This window comes from Sus scrofa, chromosome 14, assembly GCF_054392235.1.
Source record: "Sus scrofa isolate SSC_HxYL_T2T_F1_AM1 chromosome 14, Sscrofa_HxYL_maternal_Yorkshire_Landrace_v2.0, whole genome shotgun sequence".
In the NCBI taxonomy this organism is placed as follows: Eukaryota; Metazoa; Chordata; class Mammalia; order Artiodactyla; family Suidae; genus Sus; species Sus scrofa.
The window spans coordinates 93,111,860-93,137,971 of record NC_139396.1 but is presented as its reverse complement, the minus strand read 5'-3'; the positions used below and the strand labels follow the sequence as shown (position 1 = coordinate 93,137,971).

General features: G+C 36.9%; 1 protein-coding gene and 1 pseudogene across 4 annotated transcripts in view; both read left to right on the top strand.

Moving 5' to 3' along the window:
* CTNNA3 (catenin alpha 3) overlaps positions 1 to 26,112 on the top strand; it is a 1,780,789-nt gene that overhangs the window by 28,184 nt on the left and 1,726,493 nt on the right. Inside the window, exon 1 of one of the 4 annotated variants that reach the window (XM_021074383.2) lies at positions 7,050 to 7,101. The exons of 2 other annotated variants lie outside the window; for them this stretch is intronic. The gene's annotated coding sequence lies outside the window, so the exon portion shown is untranslated. Of the gene's footprint in view, positions 1 to 7,049; positions 7,102 to 8,493; positions 8,617 to 26,112 lie in introns of those variants that run through there. One more of the 4 variants, XM_021074382.2, reaches the window with a different exon arrangement.
* Positions 18,534 to 18,881, top strand: LOC146396853 (transmembrane protein 14C pseudogene; annotated as a pseudogene).

The window sequence follows — 26,112 nt, the reverse complement described above, 5'->3', positions numbered from 1 at the left end:
TTTCTAAGCTTTGAACCTAACTCTGATTTTACTTATAAATACAATTTTTTTTTGCACAGTTTCAATACACACTGAATTTTCCAGGAATGCAACCAAGTGGGTATATTAAAGGATGATTGTTCTTTTGTTCTGTATCGTATCAAGAGTTTTTCACCATTTCAGAAAAATTACATCACTATTTCAATGCTGCTTATGGTATTTGAATTGCCAATACAACGCATCCTTATCAATCTACATTTGTAGCTGTCACATTCACAGTGATTCTATGCGTAAGGAGAAAAGTGACTCATTTATTATGTGTTCCAGGGTAAGTGCTCCTGGGCATTTGCATAATTACATGCAAATATATAATTTATGTAAAATACATGTAATAGGTAAACAACATTTATATATAAAATATATTTTTAAGGACACAGTATGGAGTCAGTGTGTAGTTAGTAACTGTGAATTTCATTTCAGGATCTTAAAAAATGACATTGGAAAATATCTGTTTTATAAAGGGGATGAAATTCTGATGGGTTTGAGGACCATGTAAATTCATACAGGAAAAAGAAATGGTTCTTTTTAAAAAGCAATGAAATTCTATAGAGACATACTTCACTGAATTTATCTGTATGAAACAATAGTCATTTCCTTTATTACATTTAGGTGAAACTTACTTTACGTTTTCACAACTAGAAAATCTACTATATTTGTTTCCTTAGAACCAAGAGGCAATTTGTCTCTAGGTAAATGTAATCTATTACTCTTAGGCTAAAAGTGGTTCTTTTATTTATTTATTTATTTTGGATTTTTAAAAATAATTTTTATTTTTTCCATTGTAGGTGGTTTATAGTGTTCTGTCAACTTTCTACTGTACAGCAAAGTGACCCAGTCATGCATGTAAATACATGTTCTTATATTATCCTCCATCATGTTCCATCACAAGTGACTAGATAGAGTTCCTTGTGCTATATAGCAGGATCTCATTGCTTATCCACTCCAAATGCAATAGTTTGCATCTATTAACCCCAGATTCCCAGTCCATCCCACTCCTCCCCACATCCCTTTTGGCAACCACAAATTTGTTCTTCCAGTTCATGAGTTTTTTTTTCCTGTTCATTTGTGCTGTATATTAGATTCCAGATATAAGTGATATCAGATGGTATTTGTCTTTTTCTGACTTACTTCACTTCTTATAAGGGTCTCTAGTTCCATCCGTATTGCTGCAAATGGCATTATTTTGATTTTTTAATGGCTGAGTAGTATTCCATTGTGTAACTTTTAAATAATATCAATACTACCATACTCCTTGCTGAGAGCCTCTAGTCTAAGTTGCTACACTACTTGCTTATACCATTTGTTACTAGCTTTTGAGGTTAGCATCACAAACGCAAGATAATTTTTAAAAACATTTTATTTATTTGTTTATTTGCTTCTTAGGGCCACACCTGCAGCATATAAGTTCCCAGGCTGGGAGTCACAGCACTGCAGGATCCAGGCTGAATCTTCAAACTATACCACAGCTCATGGCAACACCAGATCCATAACCCTCTGTGCGAGGCCAGAGATTGAACCCGTGTCCTCATGGATGCTAGTCAGATTCGTTTCTGCTAAGCCATGATGGCAACTCCTTTTTAATATTTTATAAGCTGTTATCAATTGAAAATTAAGTATATTAATCCTTTAGAAGTAATGTTGTAACAATATCCCTTGTTTAAATAATTTGAAATAAGAAGGCAGATTTGAAGACAGTAAGTATTCTAGATGCGTGTTCTGTATCCCTGAAACTGATGGTGATTTTCAAAGCTGCAAGAGCAAGTTGTTTTTAGAACCATCAATACAAGATGCTCTGGTTTATTAATATATTCAAGGGACTGATAGGGTACTTAATTAATAAAAGAAATGTCACCCAGAAGGTCTGTGCTGGGAATTTTCATTAATGAGTTGAAAAAGAAGTAACCAAGTAATCAATGAACTAAAGCGGACATGATTGACTGTAATTACTGTGCTTGTTAAGGTTATTGACTAACAGCAAGATGAGCTGTCAGAGTTGAGGCATGGCACTCTGAGAAAATTAAATGAGAAAAATTAATGAGAAGAACATTCATTTTACCTCTTCTGTTGTCACCAAGGCAATAAAGTTAATGTGTCAACTTTAGTTTTAAAATAGTTAAATCAAGATTTTAAATTTTAGCATAAATGTATTCAGACTAGCATTTAAATGCTGTATTTGAGTTTACACAAAATAAAATAGAGGGAAGGGAGAAATTAGGTGATAAATATATAAAGACAACAAGCAAGACAACTATAGTTTGTATAAGGGTAATTAATAGTTGTAAAGATGGAGAGGCAATAGATTTGAAGGATATTTGAGAAATGAAATTAATAGAGTATGATTTTCTTATGATACTGACATCTTTCATTTCTGTATCAAGGCAAATGTAAATCCCTCCAGGAAATTTTCCTGGATTACCCCCTCCTTCTTGAGCTCTCTCTTCTTCCTTTGAAATCCCATAGCTACTGATGCTTTATCTTGTATAGTTAATTTTCATATGCCATACTGTTATAGATACCACCATTGCTCCTAGCTTTCATTTCAATGGTGAAAAGAGAATAAGTAAACACATAAATAAATATGCAAGATTGTGATAAGTGACCAGGGCCAGTGAGATAAGGTCATCAAGTAATACCTCCCTGAGCAGGTGTGGGATTATATCAAGAATGAGAATGAGCTATACATGAGCTGGAAGAAAATGATTTCAGGCAAAAGAACAGCAAGCGCAATGGTCCCAAGGGAATAAGCTTGGTTATTTTATGAACAGGAAGTATAATTAAAGTCCATGAACTAGGGGTAAGAGGGCTGTGAGTCACAGTGGGAGAGGTGGACAGGAGCCAGATCATGCAGGGCTTTGTTGATTTAGTACATAATTTGGATTTTGTTCTGTGGTTAATCAGAACACATTGGATGATTTTAAGTGGGAGAATAACATGAGCTAAACTGTGTTCTGAAATAACATTTAGATGCTATGTAGAGAATGGTTTTAAATGCTTCAGAATACTTGGAATAGGGAAGACAGAGACAAATAGATGCATTCAAGATAACTTTTGGAAATAGAATTAATGGATATTCTTGATGATTGTGAGGGAAAAGAATGAATGAAAGATGACTATTAGGTTTTGGCTTAAGTAATTATATGATGGTACCAATTACTAGATTATGAATGACATAAATAGGTTTTTCCCCCCTTTCATCTCAATTTTTTCTTTCTTTTTTGATTGCCCCATGGCATATGGAGTTCTTAGGCCAGAGATCAGATCCAAGCTGCAGTTGTGACATATGCCACAGCTGCAGCAGCAATGCAATGCTGGAGCCTGGGGTTTGAACCTGTGTCCCAATACTGCAGAGATGCCACCAATCCCATTGTGCCACAGTGGGAACTTTATGTCTTAATTTTATTAAATTATTATTTTTAAATTGAGATATAATTGACCTACAACACTATGTTAATTCCAGGTGTACAACATACTGATTCGATATTTCTCCACATTACCAAATGATCACCATGAATAGAGTAGGTTTGAGAGGCAAAATCAAGGACTCTTGCTTGGGACAGATTAAGCTTGAAATGTGTATTTGTTATCCAGATGGAGACAGCAATTGGATATATGCCTCTGGAGCACATGAGAGAGGTCTGGTTTGGGAATACAAATTTGGGAATCCTTAGTGTATATGTTAGCATATATGTTACTGTTTTATTGAGTGAACTAGTTTGTTTTCTTGAACCCATGTCTTTAACTTTGCTCTGTTGCATCTCCCTTTCTCATTCCATAATGACACACCGGGTGGGCTCCATCATTTTCCTGCCATTTTCAGTTCTTTAAAGCCTGCTTCATTCAGTTTAAAACTCCCATCTGATTCCAATTTATTTTTTTTATTTTTTAATTTTTTTTGTCTTTTTGCCTTTTCAAGGGCCGCTTCCCACGGCATATGGAGGTTCCCAGGCTAGGGGTCGAATCGGAGCTGTAGTCACTGGCCTACGCCAGAGCCACAGCAACGCAGGATCCGAGCCGCGTCTGCAACCTGCACCACAGCTCACGGCAATGCTGGATCCTTAACCCACTGAGGAAGGCCAGGGATCGAACCCGCAACCTCATGGTTCCTAGACGGATTCGTTAACCACTGCGCCACGATGGGAACTCCTGATTCCAATTTAAATCTCATCTCCTCCCATTCCCCCAACACTAATCAGATGTCCTCTTGAAGGACTTGAGAAGGGGCAAGACTGACTTTCCCACCACTTTTCCTGCCCTGGTATCTTCGAGAGGAGAAGAGTAGTTGGACCAATTTTCCTAATTTTTTAAGTCTCCTAACTTCCTCTAGTGTTGGGGCTAGAAGAGGGAAGAGGAGAGGAAGAGCATGAGGCTCTTCTCTCTCTCTTTTTTGTTTTTGGCTGTACATGGCATGCAGAAGTTCCTGGGCCAGGGATCAAACCTGCACCACAGCAGCAACCTGAGCTACAGCAGTGACAACTCCAGATCCTTAACCCATTAGGCCACCAACGAACTCCATGAAGCTCTTTACTTACCTGATTTTTAGTAAGACCCAGAGTGAGCATCCAGTGCCCTCAGATGCTGGAAATTCCTTGGCATGCCGTATAGAGAGATGGCTTCTTTTTCTTTCATTTTGAGTCTTAGTTACCAATTCCGAGCAGCAAATTCCCACTCAGCTTCTATTACAAATCTCAATTAAAGCCTGAGACAACAATATGGATCTGGCCACGTGGAAGTCGTTGGTAGACTTAAAAATGACCCTTATGGCAGTGAAGGGGACAGAAGTCACATGGAGTGGGTTGTGGAGTAAATGAGAAGCGAAAACAAAGGGATGGTAGGCTACTCATTTGGGAAGTATTGTGCCAAAGGCATCAGAGAACTTAGAGGAGCAACTGGAAGGACCCGTAAAGTGAAGCTAATGTTTTTGTTTGTTACTTTATTTTATTTTTATTTTTGCCTTTTAGGCGCAGCCGTGGTGTTTGGAAGATCCCAGGCTATGGGCTGAATCAGATCTACAGCTGCTGGGCCTATGCCCCATCCACAGCAACTCAGGAGCTGAGTCACGTCTGCAACATACACCTCACTGAGTGAGGCCAGGGATCAAACCTGCATCCTCATGGATACTAGTCAGATTCATTTCCGCTGTGCCACAACAGGAACTCCTCTGTTGGTTATTTTATTTTTTTAAATTTTATTTTCATTTTTGTCTTTTTAGGGCTGTATTCAGGCATATGGAGGTTCCCAGGCATGGGGTCCAGTTGGAGCTATGGCTGCCAGCCCTACGCCACAGCTACAGCAATGCGAGATCTGAGCCGCATCTTCGACCTACATCACAGCTCATGGGCAATGCCAGATCCTTAAACCACTGAGTGATGCCAGGGATGGAACCTGCGTCCTCATGGATGCTGGTCAGATTTGTTTCTACTGAGCCACAACAGGAACTCCATCTGTTGGTTATTTTAAAGTTAGAGGTGGTGTGCCTATTTTTGTGCAGATTTTTTTTGGGCCACTCCTGGGACATGTGGAGGTTCCTGGGCCAGGGGTGGAACCCAGGCCACTGCAGTGACAACTCCAGATTTTTAACCCCTTGAGCCTCAAGAGAACTCCTGACTTTTGGTCACTAGAGAAGAGGCGATAATGCAGTACAAGAGATGATAATGAAGGAGCAAAGTCCTTGAGAAAGTGGGAGAAAGAGGGATCCAGAGCAGAAGAGGAGAGATTAGTCTTTCGTAGGAGCAAGGGTACAGCTTGAATTGTAATAAGAGAGAAGACAGAGAATATAGGGCTTGGCCAGTGGTTTGGTGGATTTGATGATGAGAAGATAAGGGAGATCTTCCAAGATGGCTTGTTTCTGTGATGAGGCAGGAGAGTTGGTTAGTAGCTAGTAACTGGGTGGATGGGAAGGGAGAGTAGGAAACATTTTTTTTACTACAGTACACAGACCTTGAAACAGGAACAGATTCATTTAGCTTCACCTAAAACCCTCAACAACTATTTATCACACATTTTTGGAATGAAGTAATTTTAATTATTACAAACTGAAATTATTCTTAGCTTGAAGCCTCATCCTAAAAAGGTGTTATAGCTGTTCAGAAAATTATTTTATTTTCCAAGAGGGACTGCTGCTAGGGATAGAGTTATTTTCTTTTTGGAGGTCTCCCTTCTGTGCCTCGAATCTTCTAGCTGGTCCTCAGCACAGGGCTCTGCATCAGCGAGCTCCGCAGTACATGTGGTTGAGTGAATTGTCTGGGACCTGCCCTGACACCAAAGACACATTTGATTATCTCAGGAAGATTTCTGCACCGGCCCTGATTTATTCTCTCTTCTCTCTTTGGTTTTCTTCAGCTCCTCCATCCCTAACCTTTGTTTGCTTGTGAGAGGAATGTGAGCCAAAATTTTAAAGTTTGAAAAGTATAAAGGAAACAAGTAAATAGGGAAGGGGAATAAATACTGAACAAGACTGGGCAAGGCGACAAGATGGAATTACTGTGAAAATCTGGAAGGGAGCCAGGGTGCAAAATGCAGCGGCTATGTAGTTTACAGGAACTATTTAGTGTTCAGCATGCTTCAGTGATCACCCAGAGAAAGCCAGATTTTTCCGGTTTTGTTTGCTACCCTATAGTTAGCTATGGAAATTTGACATAGGTGATCTGTGTTTTCTGTCAGCCAACCGACATAAATACAGAGAACTATGGGGCCTCTGCTCATCAAATCCGACGTGATTTGAATTGCTAGGAGGAGGACCTCTTGTGGCTAGAGTGGGAAATACTTCAGCTAAAACCTGCCTTAGAGGCTGCAGACATTTTTATGAGGGAATTAAAAAAAAAAAACCAAAAAAAGAAACTCTACAGAGCTCTTTAAAATTATGTTTCACATATTTATAATATTTAATTGTTTTGATAACACCAAGTGCTGTAATTGCATTTGTATTGCATCTCTGAGGAGTTCAGTGTACTTTGAAGCACTTCAGATTTTATCCATTTAATTCACACATTCCCTGAAAAGTAGATGGAAACAGTTGTGGTTTTCATCTCCATTTTGCAGATGGAAAGGAGAGGTACAGAGCAGGTAAGTAACTTATTTGTGATTTTAAAGTGAGGGTAGGCTGGCTCAGCATAGAATTTGTATATCTAATCTTGGGCTCAACTTAATAGTCTCTGTTTAGAAAACATTCATTATTAAAGCTCTAAAACAAAAACTTCTATTTTGCAAGTGTCAAGTGATTTCTTTATTCAGGAAAAGATGGATTGAGAGACATAAAACTTACTCTTTGTTTTCACTGTGAAAGAGACTATTCCTAGATTCTCCAAGGGGAAAAAGACGCTTTTAAAAAAATCTGGGGAGGACAGTTAGCAATTAAGAATCTTTAGATAAATGTAATATCAATTAAACACATTTTAAAGGAAGCTGTATAAAAATAGTTATTTCACATGTTTCCCTAGAAATCACGTAACATGAAACTTCCTTCATAATTGATTCTTTCTGACAATCTCTAGACCCTCTCTTTTCCTCTCAGCTCCCTAATATTTGTTCTAAGAGTGCCTGGGGAGCTAATAAATAAATGCCTTTTAAAATTTTTGAATTCAGCCTTTTAAGAACAGGAATGCCCAAACTCAAATGAATAGTTCTATTTTAGGGGCGGTTACCACCTACAGTTTTAGAAGCTGTCAGAAGAAAGTTACAAAAGTCGTAATGCCTAAGGAAATACGGTACAAGTTCAAGTAGGGTGACAAGGAACAGATAAAGCGATAAAGCGTAAGGCAGGGGTATGCAAGGATTGTTGTAGTGAATGTTAAGATATTGAGGGAGAGGGGATCGAAAAAGGGAAGAGGAAATATGAAAAAAAAAATAGCCATAGCAAAAGAAATTTTGTTGGAAAAGACTGGTGACTTTAATAATGATTCCACCTGTGGCGTTTTTGGTGAATTTTCATTTTACATTCTTTATTGATAATTATGTGGCTCTACATAAATTCAGGGAGCGTAGAGTGTGCTTCCTGGTGCAAGGGTGTGAGACAAGATTTCAGAGGAAAAACATGATTTCAGATGTGACATATCATTCTGTGGTACTGAAGACATGGAATTTTATATAATCGATTTTTTTGATGTGTGGATTTCCTGGGCTCCTATTATCCCTGCTTTATCATTTTTCACTCTCAATAATTCCAGCCTTCAGCTTTAATTAGATGTAAGAGGTCTTTATTTTGGAAAGGGACTAGAGAAATGCAGATCTAACTGTTTTAGAACTTCCTGACAGCTATGTTTGTAGATCTCTAGGCAAAGTATGTGTCTGGCCTTTTTCAACAAAGTATTTTCAGTAACAAGTTGTCAGTGAGGTCAGTGACTAGCAGTTCAGGATTAGATACCACCCACCCTAGTTTGTAACCTCCCCCTTCATTCTCATCCTGGGTGAATGACACTCGGCTAAAGTGACTGCCCCACTGTCACTGCCTCTTGATTTGGTACTCTCTAACTCTGTGGCTAACCAAGAAGTCTTTTTTTTTCCCTCTCTCAAACTCTTTTTGGAAAATTCTCTACAAGAGCCGGATCTGAAACACATTGCTTTATAGAAAGCAACAGAAAGGTAAGAGTATTAAGTTTGTAAAAAGAGGAAGGAGCTGGACTTCAGTGATTCTTGTTTCTGCGTTGAAATTGCTCTGCTTAGTTGTATATCATAGGTTGAAAATGTGGGCTTTTCTTCTGAATTGAAGAACACCACATTATTATATAAAACTGGACTGTTTTGACTAGTTATGGTGAGAAATATAGGCTTTCATGCTAATTTTAAAGTTATAAATAACTTTCAAACTAGTGCCAGGGAAAGCTAGTAGCCAAGGTCGTGCTTTGCATTCAGAGAGTTTCTGGCTATAAAAAGCCGGTTGGGATCCTGTGCAGGAAAAGATAAGATATGGCCTGGATGCTTGTGCTTTGACATGGGGCTGGGGCACAATATTTGAGGGGTACAACCAAAAGCTTGTTCATAATAAATGGAAGATTTTAAAAATGAAATGGCAGCAAAAGCCTTAATTTTTGAGTTTAATATTTGTCTTATGCATTTGTTCTATGATTGGTGGTAATATTTGGAGGTTGAGAAATCTCTCAGAACAGTATTTACCACCATTTATAACCAAGTGAAAATCACACTATATGAGATGAATATGGAAAGTAATGATCATTAAAGAAAATGTCACTATCTGATGGTGTCTGAGTAACTGCGAGTTACACTAAGGACAGAACTGGAAGGAATAAGTGCAAATGGAAACAAGAAAAGAATTTAAGTCAATGGGCTGTAGAAGTTTTGAGTCATTGATGTACAGCACTAACACAGGCAATTGCCACACTTCTCCAGATATGTGAAATCCAATGCTTCGCCTAAAACACACGTGTGGGAACAATAGGATTTCAAATTAGCCTTGGTCTTGGGTTTGTGGCTAGCATTTTTAGACAGACTAAATGTCAGCATATTGAGAATAATTGTGATTTGGAGATGTAGATTATCAACAGTTAAATTTGAGTGGCATATTTGGATGTACTATTAAAATTTCACTACCTACCCCCCCCCCAAAATTACCTCAGTAGTAGCATAGCACAAATTTGTTAAGTGGAGAACCCCAAATACAGACAGTATAGATAGAGCTATTTCCATTTGTTGCTTCTTATGCAAAGTCTGTGTCTTCCTTCTTATTTGAGTAAAATACAGGTTTTTTTTTTTTTTTTTTTTTTTTTTTTTTTTTTTTTTTTGTCTTTTTGCCTTTTCTAGGGCTGCTCCTGAAGCATATGGAGATTCCCAGGCTAGGGGTTGAATCGGAGCTGTAGCCACTGGCCTACGCCGGAGCCACAGCAACGCAGGATCCGAGCCGCATCTGCAACCTACACCACAGCTCACGGCAACGCCAGATCGTTAACCCACTGAGCAAGGCCAGAGATCGAACCCGCAACCTCGTGGTTCCCAGTCAGATTCGTTAACCACTGCGCCATGATGGGAACTCCAGAATATAGGGATTTTTATAGTAAAACTTTCTTTTCATTATAGAAGTAATATGAGCTCATTGTAGGAATTTTGAAAGCATAGAAAAAAATTATCTGTAATCTCATTGCTGCATTTTCTTGAGTCTTTTTTTCCTGTACAGCTTTAAAATGAATTGCAATAATACTGTAGATAAAACTTGGAAATTTGCTTTTTCCTTTAAACTTTATCAAAACCCTTTCCTTATAATATTACCTATTCTATACAGATGTTATTTTAGATTGCTGTCTAACATTCTTCCAAGTGAGTAGATGTAATTCTATTAACCATTGTTGAACATCTAGGAGTTCCTGTCATGGCTCAGTGGAAATGAATATGACGTGTATCCATGAGGATGCAGGTTCAATCCCTGGACTTGCTCAGTGGGTTAAGGATCTGGTGTTGCTGTGAGCTGTGGTGTAAGCTGCAGATGCAGCTCGGATCTGGCATTGCTGTGGCTGTGGGGTAGGCCGGTGGCTACAGCTCCTATTTGACCCCTAGCCTGGCAACCTCTATATGCTGCAGGTGCGGCCCTTAAAAAAAAGAAAGAACATCTAGGTGCAACTGTGAGTGTGTGCCTTTATTTATTTATTCATTTATCTATTTTAAAGGTCATTTCCTTAAGTTCTATTCTTAAGTGTGGATTTGTTGGATTAGAGGGCATTAGAGTTGAAGGCAAAGACTGTGATTTTTAAGAAGATGAGTTTTTATTGTTTTTCTTTCAAGAAGTAAAATTTCTTGTCTACTAAAGGAAATATTTATTGAGCATCTGTGAGATGTAAGATATAGTTATCAGGCACATAGATAACATATACTTAGTATTTTGTAGGACAAAATCTCTTCTTCTTCTTCTTTTTTTTTGTGGCTGCACCCATGGCATATGGAAGTTCCTAGGCCAGGGGTTGAATCCAAGTTACAGCTTCCACCTCTGCCATAGCTGTGGCAGTGCTGAGTCCTTTAACTTACTATGCGGGCCAGAGATTGAACCTGTGCTTCCACAACTACCTAGGCTGCTGCAGTTGGATTCTTAACCCACTGCACCACAGTAGGAGCTCCAGGACAGAATCTCTTCTACTTACAGAATTTCAACCTGTGGACAGAATCTCTTTCAACCCAGGACAGAATCTCTTATACTTACAAAATTTCAACCAAGCAATATGTTAAAAATGTTTCATCATTGCTTGAAACTGACACTATTATTGACTATTTACATTACTTTGGACTTTAGAATAATAGAATTTATAAATTTTTATTAGAATATCATGTAAATATCATTCTGTTTATATGAATTTAATGATCCAACTGTGACAAAGAAATTGTAGAACTAAGAGAATAAATGTTTTATAATAAAGTTTGTGGAAATTAAAATTATTTGGAGAAAATTTGTAGGTAGCAAAGTGGAAAGAAAAAGGATAGAGGGCACATGCAGAAGCAGAGATTCAGAATGGGATTTTCTGCTTAGGGACACATGAGAATAGAATCACTTCTGGGTAGGGGGGAAGCCAGGAAAGCTATGAACTTTTAATTCTGTTATTATCGAACATGGGAATTTGGTTGTAGAAATAGAACATAGAAGACGCTAAGAAATTGGTGTGAAGTAAAACTATTTGATTTTTGGAGGTGGTGGCTGGTACAGAGAAATCTAAGGGGAAAGAGTAGAGGTATCTGTATTTGTGGGAGGTGAGGTATAGGGTTGTGAATTCTTAAAGAATATATCCTTTCTGTATTAAGTATTTTTTTAATTGTGGAATTTTATTTTTCCAGTAATATTTAGAGAAAGACCATAGCTATGGAGGGATAGGAGTTCCATTTTTTATTCCCTCTGAACTTCTGTTTGCATGTTTCTATTTTTTTTCTCTGGAATAGAAAGGATTAAGACTTAAGTAGAGAAGTTGGCAGCCCAATCTTGCCTGAAGAGAAACTATGTGCTTCGTAATGAAGACTTAAAAATAGTGTTTATTTATGGATCATTGGCTCATGGGAATGTTAGTCTAGAGACTCAAAAAGCATGATTTTCTAAATCTTGTTTGGCTACTCAATTTTAAGTGACATGGTATTGTGGGGTGGAACTCCTGAGTTTAGCCAAGTTGTACATGTAGTGGGAAGTGACAGATATTTGAGACTATAAAATTTTTAAAAAATGAACATTACTATTAGCTGTTGCACCTGATTTTCACATGCTTAATTACTATTTTTAACTACATTATTGCTGTCTGGGATGCAGCCAGTAATCTGCTACCAATTTAATCACTAGTTACAGGCTCTGAGAAATGACTTTAGGTTCCTATGTGTAAAATTGTAAATTAGGTCAAATTTATTTGATACCCCCACTCCCTCACTTCTTTTTCCTGCTTTTCATTCTTTTTTTTTTAAATTTATTTTCCCACTGTACAGCAAGGGGATCAAGTTATCCTTACATGTATACATTACAATTACATTTTTTCCCCCACCCTTTGTTCTGTTGCAACATGAATATCTAGACAAAGTTCTCAATGCTATTTAGCAGGATCTCCTTGTTAATCTACTCTAAATTGTGTCTGATAAACCCAAGCTCCCCATCCCTCCCACTCCCTCCCCTTCCCATCAGGCAGCCACAAGTCTCTTCTCCAAGTCCATGATTTTCTTTTCTGAGGAGATGTTCATTTGTGCTGGATATTAGATTCCAGTTATAAGTGATATCATATGGTATTTGTCTTTGTCTTTCTGGCTCATTTCACTCAGTATGAGATTCTCTAGTTCCATCCATGTTGCTGCAAATGGCATTATGTCATTCTTTTTTTATGGCTGAGTAGTATTCCATTGTGTATATATACCACCTCTTCCGAATCCAATCATCTGTCGATGGACATTTGGGTTGTTTCCATGTCTTGGCTATTGTGAATAGTGCTGCAATGAACATGCGGGTGCATGTGTCTCTTTTAAGTAGAGTTTTGTCCGGATAGATGCCCAAGAGTGGGATTGCGGGGTCATATGGAAGTTCTATGTATAGATTTCTAAGGTATCTCCAAACTGTTCTCCATAGTGGCTGTACCAGTTTACATTCCCACCAACAGTGCAGGAGGGTTCCCTTTTCTCCACAGCCCCTCCAGCACTTGTTATTTGTGGACTTATTAATGATGGCCATTCTGACTGGTGTGAGGTGGTTATGTCATGGTAGTTTTGATTTGCCTTTCTCTTATGATCAGTGATGTTGAGCATTTTCTCATGTGTTTGCTGGCCATCTGTATATCTTCCTTGGAGAACAGTGTATTCAGGTCTTTTGCCCATTTTTCCATTGATTGATTGGCTTTTTTGCTGTTGGGTTGTATAAGTTGCTTATATATTCTAGAGATTAAGCCCTTGTCGGTTGCATCATTTGACACTATTTTCTCCCATTCTGTAAATTGTCTTTTTGTTTTCTTTTTGGTTTCCTTTGCTGTGCAAAAGCTTTTCAGTTTGATGAGGTCCCATGGGTTTATTTTTGCTCTAATTTCTATTGCTTTGGGAGACTGACCTGAGAAAATATTCATGATGTTGATGTCAGAGAGTGTTTTGCCTATGTTTTCTTCTAGAAGTTTGATGGTGTCCTGTCGTATATTTAAGTCTTTCAGCCATTTGGAGTTTATTTTTGTGCATGGTGTGAGGGTGTGTTCTAGTTTCATTGCTTTGCATGCAGCTGTCCAGGTTTCCCAGCAATGCTTGCTGAATAGGCTTTCTTTTTCCCATTTTATGTTCTTGCCTCCCTTGTCAAAGATTAATTGACCATAGGTGTCAGGGTTTATTTCTGGGTCCTCTATTCTGTTCCATTGGTCTGTCTGTCTGTTTTGGTACCAGTACCACACTGTTTTGATGACTGTGGCTTTGTAATATTTTTTTTCTTCTTCTTTTTTTCTTTTTTTTTTTTTCCCTTTTTTTTTTTTCTGTAATATTTTTTGAAGTCTGGGAGAGTTATGCCCCCTGCTTGGTTTTTGTTTCTCAGGATTGCTTTGGCAATTCTGGGCCTTTTGTTGTTCCATATAAATGTTTGGATTGTTTGTTCTAGTTGTGTGAAAAATGTCATGGGTCATTTGATAGGGATTGCATTGAATCTGTAGATTGCTTTGGCTAGTATGGCCATTTTTACAATATTGATTTTTCTAAGCCATTAACATGAAATATCTTTCCATTTCTTTACATCTTCTTTGATTTCTTTGATTAAAGTTTTATAGTTCTCGGCATATAGGTCCTTTACCTCCTTGGTCAGGTTTATTCAGAGGTATTTGATTTTGTGAGGTGCAATTTTAAAAGGTATTGTATTTTTCTATTCCTTTTCTAATATATCCTTTTCTAATATTTCATTGCTGGTATACAGAAATGTGACTGACTGCTGAATGTTAACCTTATATCCTACTACTTTCCTGAATTTATTAATCAGTTCAAGTAGTTTTTGGGTTGAGTCCTTAGGGTTTTCTATGTATAGTATCATGTCATCTGCATACAGTGACAGTTTGATCTCTTCTCTTCCTATATGGATGCCTTTTATTTCTTTGTTTGCCTAATTGCTGTGGCTAGGACTTCCAAAACTGTGTTGAATAGCAGTGGTGAGAGTGGGCATCCCCGTCTTGTTCCAGATTTGAGTGAGAAGGCTTTCAGTTTTTCCCCATTGAGTGTTATATTTGCTGTGGGTTTATCATAAATGGCTTTGATTATATTCAGGAATGTTCCCTCTATACCCACTTTGGCGAGGGTCTTGATCATGAATGGATGTTGGACTTTGTCAAATGCTTTTTCTGCGTCTATTGAGATGATCATATGATTTTTGACTTTTCTTTTGTTAATGTGGTGTATGACGTTGATTGATTTGCATATGTTGAACCATCCTTGTGAACCTGGGATGAACCCAACCTGGTCATGGTGTATGATTTTTTTGATATGTTGTTGGATTCGGTTGGCTAAGATTTTGTTGAGAATTGCTTTTCATTCTTATAACTGGTATGTCTGTGCTGCTTCAGGTCCCTCCATAAATGGTGAAATAAATTTGATGAAAAAGGCAATGTTTATTTAGCACAAAGAGAGATTCTCAAGTATTGGAACTTGTTTACTTTAGGCCCTATTTTATATTAGTGCTATTCAAAATATGATCAGCAGTTCTTCATCTATTACTGCTCTGCTAAAGGAGGTATGGAGTTTGTACCAGAGTGTAAATCATCTGCACCCTAAGACTGTGTAGCAAGACTTTCTAGATGAAGGAAGCAGTCATTGTTTTACATTCTGGTGCAAAGCTTCTTATCTCATCATAGGCTTTGAGTAGTATTGCTTAGATTACACCATAGAAGCATTTGTCTTCTCTTTTTATATGCATATAGGGTAGAGAGTTGGGATGAAATGTGTACAATTAACTAGGTAATAAATGAATTACCAGGCTTCAGTTGATGAGGCTCCTGGAAATAGCATCAATGCAAAGAGACCCCGGGTTTGCTGATTGTGAACCTGTAGAATGACTGAGAGGCAGAATTTCCCATAGGGCTACATTGACTTTATTGCAATGTTGGCTTTGGAATTATTTACTCTTTCTAGATAACTGTGTACCAGACATTATTCTATGTGCTGGGGATAGATACTAGTGAACCAAATTAAAGCCCTGCCCTTGTGGTGGTTCCTTTCTAGTATGTGTGTGTGTGTGTGTGTGTGTGTATATGTGTGTGTGTTTGGATGAGAATGAAGGGAGAGTTAGAAGTAAAGCCTGCCCCTCTGTGATTCTCCAGAAGTACCAGGGTCTGTCTTTAGTCTAGGGCTGGAGCTCATAAATCATGTTTCCATGGAAATTTATAGGATTAACTACCTATTTTGTTAGACTAAGCAGTTCTATTTTCCCATTATGGAGTAACAAAAGAATCCTAGTTTTAAGAATCAAATGATCTGTGATAGGTGCTGCTGGTTGCCTCTGCAATATCCATATATTTTGCTCTTCCTGCTAATTTACAGAACTCTGAATTAGGTCACAAAAAAAGGCGTAATGTTATGTGTATTGATTTGCAACTTGTGCCCACCCTCCTTTCTGAATTATGATAGTTACATTTAGTTAAGACAGATGCATAGCAATTCATGTAGATCTACCTCATTCTACTACATCCTATAGTGTTTACTATATGGATGCTGTATAATTCACTTAGCTGGTTCTATATTGATGGATATGTTTGTTATTTTCTATATTTTTATGTTTCTCTGTCATAATGCATATACTTATTCATGTATCCTAAAGCATTTTTATGAATATATGTTTAAGATAAATTCATTGAAATAGGATTCATGGGTCAAAAGGAATGTTCATTTTAAGATTTAATAAGTATTACCTTTAATTGGAAGTATCAACTAAAAGATTAGACTAAGTATATTTTAAAATTTGAGACCTGTCAGCATATTTCTCTTCAAGAAGTTCATATCAGTTTATACTTTCTACCAACATGGAGAGTATGCTGAGAGGTTATGTTCTTACCTCTTACCAGTACTGATGATACTCTATTAAAAATTTTCATATACCCAGGTAAAACAAGGATTCAAGGGGATACTTGCATCCCAATATTCATTGCAGCACTATTCACAATAGCAGGACTTGGAAACAACCTGAATGTATATTGACAGATGAATGGATAGAGAAGATAGAGTACAAATATGGAATACTACTCAGCCATAAAAAGAATGAAATAATGCCATTTGCAGCAACATGGATGCAATTAGAGATTATCATACTAAGTGAAGTTAAGTCAGAAAGAGAAAGATACATATGATATCACTTACATGTGGAATCTAAAGTATAGCACAAATGAACCTATCTGCAAAACAGAAATAGATTCGTAGACATAGAAAACAGACTTGTGGTTGCCAAGGGGGAGGTAGGAGGGAGAGGGATGGACTGGAAATTTGAGGGTAGTAGATGCAAACTCTTATATTTAGAATGGATAGACTATGAGGTCTCTCCACAGTACAGGGAACTTTATCCATTCCCCTGGAATAAACTGTAAGGTAAGGGAATATTGTTATTACAACTTTTTTTTTTGTCTTTTTAGGACCGCCCCTGTGGCATATGGAGGTTCCCAGGCTAAGGGTCCAATCTGAGCTGTAGTGGCCAGCCTATGCCAGAGCCACAGCAATGCTGGATCCAAGCTGCGTCTGTGACGTACACCATAGCTCATGGCAATGCTGGATCCTTAACCCAGGAGCAAGGCCAGGGATTGAGCCCATGTTCTCATGGATGCTAGTTGGGTTTGTTAACCACTGAGCCATGACAGGAGCTCCTATTTTAAAATTTTTAACAAATTTTTTTTATCTTTTTTTTTTTTTTTTTTCTATTTCTTGGGCTGCTCCCGTGGCATATGGGGGTTCCCAGGCTAGGGGTTGAATTGGAGCTATAGCCACAGCAACGAGGGATCCGAGCCACATCTGCAACCTATACCACAGCTCACGGCAAGGTCGGATTGTTAACCCACTGAGCAAGGGCAGGGACCGAACCTGCAACCTCATGGTTCCTAGTCGGATTCATTAACCACTGCGCTACGACGGTAACTCCTATTTTTAACAAATTTTTAGTATAGTTGATTTACAATGTTTTGTCAATTCCTATGGTACAACAAAGTGACCCAGTCACATATATATATGCATTCTTTTTCACATATTATCTTCCATCATGTTCTGTCATCACAAGTTGGATAGGAATATTAAAGAAAAGAATGTATATATGTGTGTAACTAAGCTGCTTTACTGTACAACAGAAATTAGCACAATATTGTAAATCAACTATACTCTAATAAAAAAGGTTATGAAACAACCTGGAATTGATAAATTTTCAACTTTTTTTTCACTTTTGACAGTGATAGATGAAAAGGTTATCTTGTTCTTTTGATTTGCATTTAATTAATAGTAAGGTTGAGCATTTTTAAAGTACTTTTTAGCCCATTGTATTCCTTTTTACATAAACTGCTTTTTCATATCCTTTGCCCATATTTTCTTTTCTTATTTTCTTTTCCAATTTTATTGAGATATAATGGGCATACATCACTGAATAAGTTTAAGGTGTACAGCATAATGGTTTAACTTACGTATATAGTTAACCCTTAAACAACGTGGATTGAATGGCACAGTTCACTTATAAACAGATTTTTTTTTTTCATGTAATAGTACTATACAATCTGAGGTCGGTTGAATCTTCAAAAGCAGACTGTAGATACAAACGAGCCACATAGATGAATGGCAATTATAAATTATATACAGATTTTTAACTGTTTGGAGGGTCAATGTTGTTCAAGGGTCAACTGTCTTGTAAAATGATTACTGCAGTAAGTTTAGTTAACATTCATAATTTCATGTAGATACAATAAAAAAAAGTCAAAAGAAGAAACAAATTTTTTCCCCATCTAATGAGAACTCTTAAGATTTACTCTTTCGACTCATGGCTGTGTGCTCCCATTGGCCAGTGCAGATCTTTGGGAAGGAGGTACAGCCCTGGTGTAATCTTCAGTCTGTGCGAGTGAAAGAGAACAATGCAGAAGGACTCTGGTCCCTTAGTGCCCTTATTTTGGATTGGCTTTGGTTATGCAGCATTGGTTGTTTCTGATTGGATCATTGGCTATGCAAAAGCAGGTAGTGTCCTGTCCCTGGTGACTGCACTCTTCTTCAGTGGCTTAGCAGGCCTGGGGGCCTATTGGCTGTCTCAGGATCCAGGAAACATTTGGGTTTTCTTAGATACATCTGGAACCTTGGCTGGCATTATGAGAATGAGATTCTACCACTCTGGAAAATGTATGCCTGTGGGCTTGGTTGTAGGTGCCAATTGGCTGATGGTTGCCAAACTTGGAATTAGTGTATTGAGTAAACCCCGTCCACAGTAGTCATGGTCCCACTTGGACTCATGGAGACTTTTTAAACTTACCACTATTTTTTGTGTATTAAGATAAACACGTACAGCATTTTCACATTTTCTGACATCTTACTTAAAACAAACAAAAAAAATGCACTAGACTCTGCAGAGAGAAAAATCAGTCATTATTGCTATGACCCTTAAGAGGTGGGTAGTGTGTAACACACGAATTTACTAACATAGTTCCCTCATGCAGGTTGATGCTTGTTTGTTGGTCTCTCTTCTTTCCATATCTCTAGGTAAAATCTGCAAGTATAAAATGTTAGGTGTCACCATTGGGGCCCCTGAAACCCCATTCCTTACTCAGAGGACCAGTGTGAAAGAAAGCTTTTGATGAAATTTAGGATATCTGTTCTTTTGCTCATCTTAGAGCACAGACCCACTTTGAAATTATGTTAAATGAAATAAACGAAAATAAAGTTTTCTGTTAAAAAAAAGATTTACTCTCTTAACTTTCATATATGTCATACAGCAGTGTTAATCAGGGTCATCATGTTGTACATTACATCCCATGTACTTATTTAAATTAAGTTTGGAAGTTTGTTCCTTTTCTACCATATTCCTCCAATTCTCCCTCCCCTCCACCCTTAGCTCTGGTAAGCACAAATATAGTCTCTTTTCCTGAGTGTGGCTTTTTTTTTTTTTAAGATTGCATGTATGAATGAGATTATACAATATATGTCTTTGACTTATTTCACAGCCTAATGCCCTCAAATTCCATCCATGTTTTTATAAATGGCAGGATTGGAGTTCCCATCGTGGTGCAGCAGAAACAAATCTGACTAGCATCTGTGAGGACACAGGTTCGATTCCTGGCCTTGCTCAGTGGGTTAAGGATCTGGCATTGGCACAAACTGTGGTGTAGGTTAGAGATACAGCTCGGATCTGGTGTGGCTGTGGCGTAAGCCAGTGGCCATAGCTATGATTTGACCCCTAGCCTGGGAACGTCCATATGCCATGGGTAGGGCCCTAAAAAGACAAGAAAAAAATGGCAGTATTACTTGCTTTTTTTAAATGGCTGAATATTCCATTATATAGTATGTATATGCTACAATTTCTTTATTCATCCATTGATAGACACTTAAGTTTTCTCCATGTCTTGACTCTTGTAAATAATGCTGCTGTGAATATGGGGGGACAGATATCTTTTTGAGTTAGTGTTTTTTTCTCCTTTGGGTTTATTCCCAGAAGTAGAATTGGTGGATCCTATGGTAGCTCTATTTATAATTTTTCGAGGAACCTCCATATTGTTTTCTACAGTGGCCATATCATTTTAAAATCTCACCAAGACAGTGCACAAGGGTTCCCCTTTTCTCCACATCCTTGCCAACACTTGTTATCTTGTCTTTTTTATTATGGCTGTTCTAACAGGTGTGAGGTGATATCTCATTGTGGCTTTGAATTACATTTCTCTAATGACTAGTGGTATAGAGCATCTTTTCATGTACCTATTGGCCATTTGTATATTGTCTTTGGAAAAATGTGTATTTAAATCTTTTGCTTGTATTTAATTGGGTTATGATTATTATTTGCCATTGAGTTGTATGAGTTTTTTATTTACTTTGGATATTAGTCCTTTATTGAATATATGGTTGATAAGTATTTTTCCCCATTCTGTATGTTGTCTTTTCACTTTATCCATTGGTTCTTTTCTTTTGCTGTGCAGAAGTTTTTTAGTTTGATATAGTCCCATTTGTTTTTTTTTCCATTTGTTTATTTTTGCTTTTGTTTACCTTGCCTGAGGAGATGTGTCTGAAAAAATTACTGAGACTGACGTCAAAGAGCTTATTGCCTATGTTTTCTTCTAGAATTGATTATTTAAATCTTTAATCAATTTTGAGTTAATTTTTTTCTAAGTGATGTAAGATAGGGGTCTAATTTTATTCCCTTACATGTGAATATTCAATTTTCTCAACACCATTTATTGAAGAGACACTTATCCATTGAGTATTTTGCTCCCTTGTCAAATATTAGTTGATTGCATATGCTTGAGTATATTTCTGGGCTCTTGATTCTGTCCCTTTGATCTATTAGTTTTTCTGTTTGTTTTTTGTTTTTTTTTTGGCCACATCCAAGGCATGCAGAAGTTCTCAGGTCAGGGATCAAACCCACACCACAGCAGCTACCTGAGGCACTTCAGTGACACCAGATCTTCAACCTGCTACTCCACATGGGAACTCCTGATCTATTTGTTTTTATGTCAGTACCATACTGTTTTTATTACTTATTAAAATTACTATTTTTGTTTCTATACCATAGCTTTACAGTGTAACTTGCAATCAGGAAGTGTGATGCCTCCAACTTTGTTTTTTTTCCTTAGGATTATTTTGGCTATTTGGAATCTTTTGTGGTTCCATATAAACTTTAGGCTTGTTTTTTCTACTTCTGTAAAGTATGGCCATCAGAACATTAATAGGAATTGCATTGAATCTATAGATGGCTTTTGGTAGTATTGACATTTTAACAATATTAATTCCTCTCATCTGTGGACATGGAATACCTTTCCACTTATTTGTACCTTTTTTTTTTTTTCTTTCAATTTGTGTTTTCAGAGTAGAGATCTTTCAGTTTCTTTGGTAGGTTTATTAGCAAATATTTTATTGTTTTTCATGCTAATGTAAATGGAATTGTTTTCTTTACTTCTTTTTCAGATAATTCATTGTTAGTGTATAGGAATGGTACTGATTTTTGTATGTTAATTTTGTACCTTGCAACTTTATTGAATTTATTGATTAAATATAACAGTTTTTTTTAGCATCAAAAGGATTTTTAAATACATAAAATCATGTCATTTGCAAATAGGGACAGTTTTACTTCTTCCTTTCCAAACCTGATGTCTTTTATTTCTTTTTCTTGCTTGACTGTTCTGTCAAGGACTTACAATACTCATTTTTTTTCTTTTTATTCCCCCATAGTAAATGAAGCAAATTAGTTTTTTATCTGTTAAATACACTGTAAGTATTTCCTCCAATTTGTTGTTTGTTTTTTTACTTTTATGTTTTATTTTTAAATTATACAGAAAATAAAAATATTTTTGTATCCAGATTTTTAAACCTCCCCTTTGTGGTTTCTGGTTGTTATGCCTGATTAAAAAGAACTTTATACTTAAATTATTATTCATAAATACACTCATACCTTTTCTCAGAATTTAAAAGTTTTTGCTATGTATGGAATTGATTTTGAGCAAAGGAATGAGTCTGGGATACGATTTTATTTTAACTTTTCTTCTAAATGTTTATTTACTTGATCTAATGTGATTTGTTTGACTTGCTTTTTCCTGCTAATTTAAAATACCATCTTTATCATGAGCTAAATTTATTTTAGAGTCTCTCAACTCTTTTTTTTCCTGTTCTAGTAATAATGCTATCTAATTTTTTTCCCATCCCTACTTTTTTCCCTTTTTTTCTTCTAATTTATTTATTCTAAATTTTAAAAAGTTGAAATATAGTTGATTTAAAATATTGTGTTAGTGGAGTAACGAATCTGACTGGTAACCATGAAGACACAGGTTCGATCCCTAGCCTCCCTCAGTGGGTTAAGGGTCTGGCATTGCCATGAACTGTGGGGTAGGGTCATACAGATGCAGCTCGGATCTGGAATTGCTGTGGCTGTGGTGTAGGCTAGTGACTACACCTCTAATTTAACCCCTAGCCTGGGAACCTGCATATACCATGGGTGTGGCCCTAAAAAAAAAAAAAGACAAAAAAATATTGTGTTAGTTTCAGGAGTACAACAAAGTGGTTCAGTTATTTTTTTAGGATTATATTCCATTCCATTACAAGATATTGAATATAATTCTTATTCAATGGTTTCTTATCTATTTTATGTAGTATAGTTTGTGTCTATTAATTTTATACTCATAATTTGTCCCTCTCTCCCTCCTTCTCCCCTTTGGTAACCATAAGTTTATTTTCTATGCCTGTGAGTCTATTTCTGCTTTCTATATAGATTCATTGCTATTATTTTTTAGATTCCACACATAAGTGATATAAGGTAGTATTTATCTTTGTCTGACTTTGTTAACTAAGTACACTATTCTTTAGGTCTGTTCATTTTTCTGCAAATGGCAATATTTCATTCTTTTTTTTATGGCTGAGTAATATTCCTCTGTGTGTGTGTGTGTGTGTGTATACATCTTCTCAAGCCAAAGCTGTCTGTTGATGGGCACTTGGGTTATTTCCATGTTTTGAAAAGTGCTGCTATGAACATTGGGGTGAATATATCTTTTTAAATTAGAGTTTTCATTTTTTCTGGATATACACCCAGAAATGGGATTGCTGGATCATGTCAGCTCTATTTTCAGTTTTTAAGAAACCTCCATACTCTTTTCCATAGTGGATGCACCAGTTTACTTTCCCATCAACAATGGTGGAGGGTTCCTTTTTTTCTATGCCCTCTTCAGCATTTATTTGTAGATTTTGGCTGATAGCCATTCTGACCAATGTGAAGTGATATCTCATTGTGGTTTTGATTTGCATTATTTAATAATTAGCAGTGTTGAGCATTTTTTCATGTGCCTGTTGGCCGTCTGTATGATTTTGGAAAAATGTCTGCTTAGGTCATCTGTCCAATTTTTGATTGCAATGTTTGCTTTTTCAATATTGAGTTGTATGTGCTATTGACATATTTTTGCTATTAACCTCTTGTCAGTTGCATTGTTTACAAACATTTTCTCCCATTCTGTAGGCTGTCTTTTCATTAAATTTTTTTTTTTTTGTCTTTTTAGGGCTGCACTTGCAGCATATGGAAGTTCCCAGGCTAGGAGTCCAGTTGGAGATGGAGCTCCTGGCCTACACCACAGCCACAGCAATGCTGGATCTGAGTTGCATCTGTGACCTATGCCATAGCTTTTGGAATGCCAGATCCTTAACCCACAGAGCAAGATCAGGGATCAAACTTGCATCCTCATGGATACTAGTCAGGTTCTTAACCTGCTGAGCCACAATGGAAACTCCCCTTTAAAAGAAAATTTTATTGGAGTATAGTTGACTTGAAATGTTGGGTTAGTTTCAGGTGTACAGCAAAGTGAATCAGTTATGCATATACATATATCCATTCTTTTTCAGATTCTTTTCCCATGTAGATTATTACAGAGTATTGAGTAGATATTCCTGTGCTGTACAGTAGTCCTTGCTAATTATCTATTTTAAATATTGTAGTGTATATATATTAATCCCAACCTTCCAATTTATCCCTCCCCTCAAGATTTCCACTTTTGAAATCTTTGAGTCTGTTTTTCTTTTGTAAATAAGTTTTTTGTATCATTTTTATTAGATTCTACATATAAATGATATTATGATATTTGTCTTTCTCTGACTTACTTCACTTAGTATGATAAGCTCTTGGTTCATCCATGTTGCTGCAAATGGCATTATTTCATTCTTTTTTATGGTTGAGTAATATGAGTAATATGGCTGTATATACACACCACATCTTATTTATCCATTTCCTTGTTGATGGATCGGTTGCTTCCATGTTTTGGCTATTGCAACAGTGCTGCAATGAACACTGGGGTACATGCATCTTTTCTTTTTTTTGGCTGTTTCTGTGGCATGGGGAAGTTCCTGGGCCAGATATCAAACTTGCACCACAACAGCGACCTGAGCCACAGCAGTTACAGTGACAGATCCTTAATCCACCAGCAAGAAATTCCAGGGTGCATGTATCTTTTCAAATTGTGGTTTTCTCTGGATGTATGTCCAGGAGTGGGATTGCTGGATCATATGGTAATTCAATACTCAGTTTTTAAGGAACTTCCGTACTAGTTTCCATAGTGGTTGCACCAATTTACATTTCTACAACAGCAGAGGAGGGTTCCCTTTTCTACGCATCTTCTCCAGCATTTATTGTTCATAGACATTTTTTTTTAATGGCTACACTCATGGTATATGGAAGTTCCCAGGCTGGGGATTGAATCTGAGCTGCAGCGGTGGCAATACTGGATCCTTAACCCACTGCATTTGGCCAAGGATCGAACACTCACCCCCGCACTGAATTGAGCTGCTGCAGTTGGATTTTTAACCCACTGTGCTACAGTGGGAACTCCTGTTTGTAGACTTTTTGATGACATCCATTCTGACTTGTGCGAGATGATAACTCATTGTCGTTTTGATTTGCATTTCTCTAGTAATTAGTGATGTTGAGCATATTTTCATGTGCTTTTGGCTGTTTTTGTCTTCTTTGGAGAAATGTCTATTTAGATCCTCTGAACATTTTTTGATTGGATTTGTTTTTTTGATATAAAACTGCATGAGATATTTGTGTATTTTGGAGATTAATCCCTTGTCAGTCGCTCATTTGCAAAGATGTTCTCCCATTCTGTGGGACATCTTTTTTTTTTATGGTTTCCTTTGATGTACAAAAACTTTTAAGTTTTGGTTAGGTACCATTTATTTGTTTTTGCTTTTATGTCTTTTCCTTGGGAGACTGCTTTAAGAAAACATTGCTATGATTATGTCTGAGAAGGTTTTGCTTATGTTCTCTTCTAGGATATTTATAGTGTTATATCTTATATTTAGGTCTTTAAACCATTTTGAGTTTATTTTTGTATAACAAGTGAGGAAGTATTCTTTTTATTTAAAAGCTGCCTAGTATTCCATTATATTTTCTTACCACATTTTTAAAAGTTACTCAATGAGTTTTATTACATTTATCGTTGTACAATGATCATCACGACCTGATTTTATAGCATTTCCATCTAAAACTCCAGCCTATCCCCCCATGCTGCAACCTGTCTCTTGGAAACCATAAGTTTTTCAAAGCCTGAGTCAGTATCTGCTATGCAAAGAAGTTCATTGTGTCCTTTTTTTAGATTCCATATGTAAGTGATAGCATATGATATTGGTGTCTCACTGACTAGCTTCACTTAGCACGATAATTTCCAGGTCCATCCATGTAGCTGCAATGCTGTTATTACATTCATTTTTAATGGCTGAGTAATATTCCATTGTGTATATGTATACATTTTCTTTATCCACTCCTCTGTCAATGGGCAGTTAGGTTGTTTCTATGTCTTGGCTATTGCAATATAGTGCTGCAATGAACACTGGAGTACATGTATCTTTTCGAGTGATGTTTTTTTCTGGATAGATGCCCAAGAGGGGGATTACTGGATCAAATGGTAGTTCTATTTTTAGTTTTCTGAGGAATCTCCATACTGCTTTCCACAGTGGTTGCACCAATTTACAATCCCACCAACAGTG